At 38.4% G+C, this 7326-nt stretch overlaps 1 protein-coding gene across 1 annotated transcript in view; it reads right to left on the reverse strand.

Annotated features, from left to right (window-relative positions):
- LOC144210812 (mediator of RNA polymerase II transcription subunit 13-like) overlaps window positions 1-340 on the reverse strand; it is a 77182-nt gene extending 76842 nt beyond the window's left edge. Inside the window, exon 1 of the mRNA XM_077737718.1 lies at window positions 246-340. The gene's annotated coding sequence lies outside the window, so the exon portion shown is untranslated. The remainder of the gene's footprint in view (window positions 1-245) is intronic.
- Between the last annotated feature and the right edge of the window lie 6986 nt (window positions 341-7326).

The following is a 7326-nucleotide window of genomic DNA, read 5'->3' on the forward strand; positions in this document are numbered from 1 at the left end:
ATAATGATCATGATCAGTAACAATACTACCCATCATTCTCGAGGAGCGTGATTTATAGATGGACGCGTCTGCATGTGCGTGCATGCATGCATGCACGCGTCTGCATATGTGAGTGTGCGTGCATGCATGCACGCGTGTATGAGTCTGCATGTGCGTGTGTGCGCGTGTGTGCGTCCACTTGGAAACTTGTTAGCGGAAATTCTTCCGAAAATGTCATATTTAAATGACGTGGAAAGGCTTCCTACCTTAAAACTAAATTGGGTCAGCGCAGCCAGAGCCATCGCGTCTCGCCGATTCTTGCCATCTCGACAAAAGAAAGTGTTTGGAGCGCACCTGGAAATTCTTCCGAAAATGACATTTGTAAATGACATCAAGACCTTTTGACCAATCAGCCACGTGGTGCGTTAAAGGGACATCATGTAAAAACAACGATTCATACATCAACTTTGCTTTCAGCTTTAACAAATAAAAGATTAGTTTACACACTTAGAGAAGGTGAAGAAATTAAATCATTCGTCTATTAGAATTCGACAGCCGTTTCTGGCTGCCATAAAACATTTCAACTCTCTACAATGGACAAATGTAGCAAGATAATCTATACATAACCACACACACACCCCCACACACACACTCACACTCATATACACACACACACACTCACAAATACACTCACACACGTAAAATAAGGATTATAGATTATAGATAAGGAGAAAGATTTCAAATTGGCCCTGGTATTCTTTGGCTTTGGGAAACGACCCTCAGGGAAAAAAGTTTGGACACCCATCCTCTTGAAGATATTAAAATCTAAACCCTCCAACATGGCAAAAGTTTGATTTCTCATATCATCTCTCATCTCATTTTCTAAACCGCTATATCCTCATTGGTGTCGAGGGGGGTGCTGGAGCCTATCCCAGCTAACTCCAGGCCACAGGTGGGGGACACCCTGAATCGGTGGCCAGCCAATCGCAGGGCAAAAAGAGACAAACAACACTCACTCTCATACCTAGGGCAAATTTAGTGTCCAAACAGCTTACAATGCATGTTTTTGGAATGTGGGAAGAAACCAGAGTACCCAGAGTAAACCCACGCAGGCCCGGGAGAACATGAAAACTCCTCACAGGTGGACATGACCTGGATTTGAACCCAGGACACCAGAGCCGTGAGGCCGACGCGCTAACCACTCACTCCACCGTGCCTACGGAGTTTGATTTCTCCTTTATAATTAATAGCCCCATCCTTTCTGCTCGGGCGAGATGTTACCTTTATGTGTAAATCTAGCCGAGCTATTTATAGGCCTTTCCTTACTTTGGCGCCATACGACTCACTGGGAGAAAGAGACTTGCTTCCCCGGTGATATACCGAACGTGTCCAACGATAGCGGTGCGGTTCGGACATGAATCATTTAACGGCGCTTCATGCATGAGAGGACGTGTTGTGGCACGGTGAGCGAAAAGGGAACCGTAAAGTCCACCGGATTCCTCCTCGAGCTACCGGGGACAAGATAAGCATCAGATGGATGAGCAAGGGACTTAGCCTGGCGGTTATTGATCCCTCTGCTCCAGGAATGATCCAGAAGTCATTCGGATAACCTTTTTTGTCCGATAGATCCTTAAAGGCTTTAAAAACGAAGATACTTGCACACACACTGCGGTGCACTTGTGTGCCGCCCGGTCGATGAGATTCAAATCCGTTTGAGGAGATCTGTTTTTATATGTCGCAATTTTCTTTTTATCAGGCCCCTACTGACTTGATATGTATATACTTTGTAAGTGTTTAGGGGGAAAGAAAAGAAGTGTAGGAGGTTTTTATCAGGAAAATAAAAAGTGATTCCTTGAGAAAACACAGTTTTTTATTCCATCTCAACTGCTTTTTCCCCTCAATGAAAGCAATGGGAATGCCATTCATTGGCTGGAAGGCTGACTAATGGGTTAACATTTAAAAAGAAAACAAATACAATTTTGATCTTTTTTTTACTAGATTCCATTTCTCTTTTTAAGAAATTAATGTTAAAGGGTTTCAGTGAGTGATAATGGGGGCTGGTTCACCATTAAACATTTTAATCACAATTGATAGCAGGAGAGCTTTGTGATTAATTGCATTGTTTTAGACCAAATCAAAGTGGTATTTATTAAATAATGCCCCTATTTAGGGGCAGTCTAAAATACTGCTTATAATATGTGTGTGTACATGCCCCTTACAGATATAAGAAAGCAGAAAAAGATGAATTTATGAAAAAAATTGGTGATTTTTTGTGAATTTGTGACTAGTAAACTGCAATTGAGACCAAAAGATTCATAGTGACTCTTACATTTAAACATGGAAAACTTTCAGAGCCAATGACAATGATAAATGTCCAATCATGTAGCTTTCATTACCATAATTTCAGACTATAAAAAGCTAATTTTATCACCAAGTTCGAGGCCGGGTGCGTTTTATTTATGGATTATTACAAGATAAAGAGTTGTTTGGTGTAATATGGACGCTAGTGTGGTTCTTATATGAACAAATATTTTGTTATCTTATAAAAAATGGTGGTTGCAGCCTATAATCTGAAAAATATTCTAGTTTTTGGTGGGGTTTTTTTCCAAGTAGACGTCAAATCCCTTTGAACTGCGAATAAACACTTGCTGCTATTGGCCTTGAAAATGTTGAAAATTACTAGGTGCAAACCCGACTTATAATAAATCTACAAAATAAATCATCAGAAGGAGCTATCATTTGAGTATTTCCTCCTTTCTTGCAGCTAGATGAGACAATCACATTGATGTGGAAAGCATGAGAAGCGCTCTCCCTCGGTGTTTCTCCATGTTTTTGCACACCGTTAACTGCGGGAGTGCTCATTAATGATTCAGGACGAGCATATTTCAAGGGAATATGCTCATGTGGACACTGAAGGGTGTTCATCAGTCATACTGTGTTACCCCTCCCGTACGCACAAATAGCAGTTATCCAGTGGGTATCTTCATCAGTGATTGATGGCTTACTGAGCGCTAAGTTAACACACAGCAAGGCAAAGCAGCAAAGTCTGGCCACCATATCAGATGAGGGTTTCTCTCTTTGTGCAAGTGCACCACTACCTCGCTGGCATTTCCTGGAGCGCGGCAGAGTGCGGCTGAGGAGAATAGATGGTGTGCATTATAATGAACATGGGCTGACACTGCCTCATCCATCACGGCAGCCGGCAAAGTTAGCGTAGCGGCAGAGTGAGAGAGAGAGAGACTTTAAATCACAGGAGCATCTGCAGGTTTCAACTTTGTTGTTGTTGTTTATTTATTTTTTATTTGTATTTTTTTTGGGGGGGGGGGGGGGGCGCAATTTCATGGTTGTTGTTTCCTTGGGTAGATGGCGTCATGATTTTTGTTACCTGTCACCCTTATGGTTTGTTATTCCTATGAGCTTTCCTTATTTTGACCATGCAATAAAAACTGCATTAGCGATAGAGGGTTGTAATTTGGTGCCATATTCAGCAAAAAAAATAAAAATTGGTCTTCAAAGTATTCAGCAAAGAGCCATATTGGGTTGTAGGACTTCAATTTAACCAAATATGATGACTCATTTTTGCCAATCTGTCAATATTTTGTCTTAAGAGTGAATTAATTCATTATTTTTCCATACTGCTTATCCTCACGAGGGTGTTGGAGGCTATTTCAGCTAACGATCACCAGGCGGGGGAAACCCTCCATAGGAAACAGGTTTAAAAATAAAAATAAAAAGGATAATGTTTTTGCAATGATTAAGTATTGCTTCATTGGCTGCCTTTGGAGGACCAGCCAAATTCAGCAAAAAAAGTGTGACTTATAGTCTGGAAAATATGGTACATTACTTTACGTATATAATTTAAATGACTTAAGTACTTTTCTAACTCACCATTTTCCTCTCTTGTGTGAGTATTCAGAAAATTATAAGGGTTTAAACAAATCCAGACTGGTAGCCTTGTGGTTAGAAAGTCTAGCTCACAGTTGGCATTTTTTTGTGTTTCAAGCCTCCCCTTTGAAGCTTTTGACATGGGGTTTCTCCGTATTAACCCGGGTTCCACCCACAGTCCAAAAACGTGAATCATTACATCAAAGTCATTACATCCTCTAAATTGTTCAACAAGACGAATGATTGGTTCCTCCATATCGTGTCTTAGATTTGTGTTAATATTTTATGACATCTTTTGCATGAGACTCATTGCACATCTGCTAGTCACTAAAAATAAGTAGACCCCTAAGAGAAATTTCTTAATTTTACCCAAAGTGTCTATATTTTGTGAGACTGCCAAACACATGCAACATTTGTCTTCTTCCATCGTAGACATTTACCATCTGTGTAGTCACATTACAAAGACATCACCGAGTCATGGTGAAATCAATATGCGGCGCAAGCACCATCATAACACTGCGCTGACAGAGTGAATCAGTCCAGATGTCACAATGTGCAAACTCCCGGCAACAAACCAAAATGAAACACCCTACACACAAAACATACCAGAAAAAAAAAGTCACTATAAAGCCATCCCTTAAAAAAATATATCATAATCATAGGTGGTCAATGCAATTCCATTATGTCTCGTTGAGTCAATTCTTGCCTCTGATTTGTGATTTAAATGAAAAAAACAAGTTTAGATGATCAATTTAGAGCTCCCAAAAGGGCGTGGTTGAAAAGATAGACGTCTAATGATATTCATTACGGATACGGATATAGTACAACTTTAAAAAGGCTTCCTTCTGAATGACTGATTTATTATGGCAAAAATGTTAAAAGCCAATCCTTATCCTTGGAAAAGCTTCTATGATATAGTACAAGTACAACATAGGCTATTTTTAAAATGAACCTGTAATTATTTATGATGTGGTAGGGAAAATATGATGGGTAATGCTAAAGACCATGTAGCAAATCAAATTTATTTGGCACTTAGTTGAGGGTTACCCAAGTGAGTCTTTTCTCACATAAAACTTTTGAAAAAAAAAATAATAAAAACTATGTAATAAAAAATTAGCCATTGATCTTTGATTTGGATTTTTTTTCCAATAAAAACTGATTAAGGCATAATCCAAAATGTTTAAATATGACATGTTTGTTGAGGTAATTAAGTCCAGGGGTGGAACTTTGGGGATACTGGGGGTGCGTTGTTCTTTTTTTTTTTACCCTAAATTATTGTTAGACATCTGAATCATAACATGTTGGTTGGTGGATGCACTAAATTTAGTCCGTTCTTGGAGAAAATGGACTAGTGGCAGTAGTCAAAACAATTGGCCTGTCCCTCTTTTCTTTCTCTTAGAGTTAGAGAGCCCAATTTACTTAACAACCAAATCTTCCACTAGCATAGAAAATGACTCCTGGGGAAAATGGCAAACAGGATAGATAGATACACATTTTTTTGTAAGAGAGCTACACTTTTGATGTCAAATTGTCTCAAAACTACTAAACAAATTGAGATTAAAGCCTGCCATTATGTGTCATGTGATTCCACAGTGTAAATTTGGACTACGTAAAACTTAATCCCTCTACTGATCACTTATTGCAACTGTGTCAAAGTGGCGGCCCGCGGGCCAGATCTGGCACGCTGTATCATTTTGAGTGGCCCGGGAAAGTAAATCATGAGTGCCGACTTTCTGTTTTGGGATCAAATTAAAATGAAAAGAAAAGATGTATATTAAATTTCCTGATTTTCCCTCTTTTAAATCAGTTCAAAAATCATTTTGTAAAATGTAAAAATATATTTTAAAAAGAGCTAAAATAAACATTGTTTTAGATCTATAAAAAACTGAATATTCAGGGATTTTAATCCAGTTCTTTTACTCCATTTAAAAAAAAAAATCTAAATATTATATCTAAAACGGTCCGGCCCACTTAAAATCATGTTGACGTTAAAGCGTCCCGCAAACCAACCCGAGTCTGACACCCTTGACTTATTCTATTGTAGGTTTCACGATACAGCACACCTGCCAGGTGAGTCCAAGCCTTGGATGTTAACCATCTCTATAAACGGTGTCCATTAATGACAGAATCAAACCGAAATATTGATCTAATTTTCAATGATAATAGCATCAAAAAGGCCGAGATTAGCAGGCGGCCTCTCGACCTGCTCGTACGGCAAGATTTCACGTGCAACATTGTCCTAGCTTCCGTGCGGAGAGATTAGCGCACAAGGCGTGCACTAAGTGACCGGCCCACGTTTCCGCTCGGCTGCACCCTCTGATGCCACCTGAACAGAATTCAGCAGGAGCCTTGGAGCTGCTCATACATTATGTATTGCTGAAGGTCTGCTCCGTTTTCATGTTCCCTCTAATTCATTGCACAAAGAGAGAGAGAAAGAGAGAGAGCGTGCAGAGCTGTATGACAACCATCAAGCATCAAATCATGATAAAGAACTGTCATGTTGCTGTTTCCCGGGTATCGCTCACTTCCCAGATTGCAGCTCCGTGATTGGTAAAATTAATCTAATAACATTGGCGATATGAATCATGTGCTCTCCAAGCCTCTGGTCTTTCATTTGTTTCCGATTACAGGCGGATAATTTTGGAGTTTAGTGCAGTGGTACCTCTACTTATGAATGCTTTGACATGAAAAATATTCAAGTTATGAAAAAGAGAAAAAAATTAAGTTAAGAAAAGGTCAATGGAACCAAATATCTCTCGAAAAATTGATCCATTTTTTTTGGTGTGATAGAGTTGTTTTCCCATTGGCCTCTTCCATATATATGATGGCAAAAAGTCAAGAAAAGCACAGCCAATTTATCCCATGCGATTATTATTTACATATGTTTATTCATGTAAATGAAATACTAAAGTTCTATGTTTGGCACTGTTTCAATGGCTAACTTCATTTAATGTTAAATCTGAGGATTTCAAAGAAATGTAGATTTAATTTAAACTTCTTTTGTGGGCCATAGTAAATATTTTCATAATTTGCTGCGTGCCAACTAACACTGTGTAGTGAGCCACAGTTTGGCAACCGCTACTTTAATTTTAAGCCCTGACTCTCGACAGGATGTTATGTTGATGTTGCCTCAACTTGTCAGAGTGCTTCTGAGCAGAGCGAGATGCTTGTTTAGATTAGATTAGATTAGATAACTTTATTCATCCCGTATTTGGGAAATTTCATTGTCAAAGTAGCAAGAGGGTGAGAATACAGACACAGGAAAATACATTTTAGATATAAATAAATAGGGAATAAATCCATTCATAAATAAATAGATATATAAACAAATAAATGTGTTGCTGAAATGTATGTATATTTATATATACATATACATACATATATAAGCATATACATATATACATATATATATATATATATATATATATATATATATATATATATATATATATATATATATAT

Source organism: Stigmatopora nigra, chromosome 17, assembly GCF_051989575.1.
Source record: "Stigmatopora nigra isolate UIUO_SnigA chromosome 17, RoL_Snig_1.1, whole genome shotgun sequence".
Taxonomy (NCBI): domain Eukaryota; kingdom Metazoa; phylum Chordata; class Actinopteri; order Syngnathiformes; family Syngnathidae; genus Stigmatopora; species Stigmatopora nigra.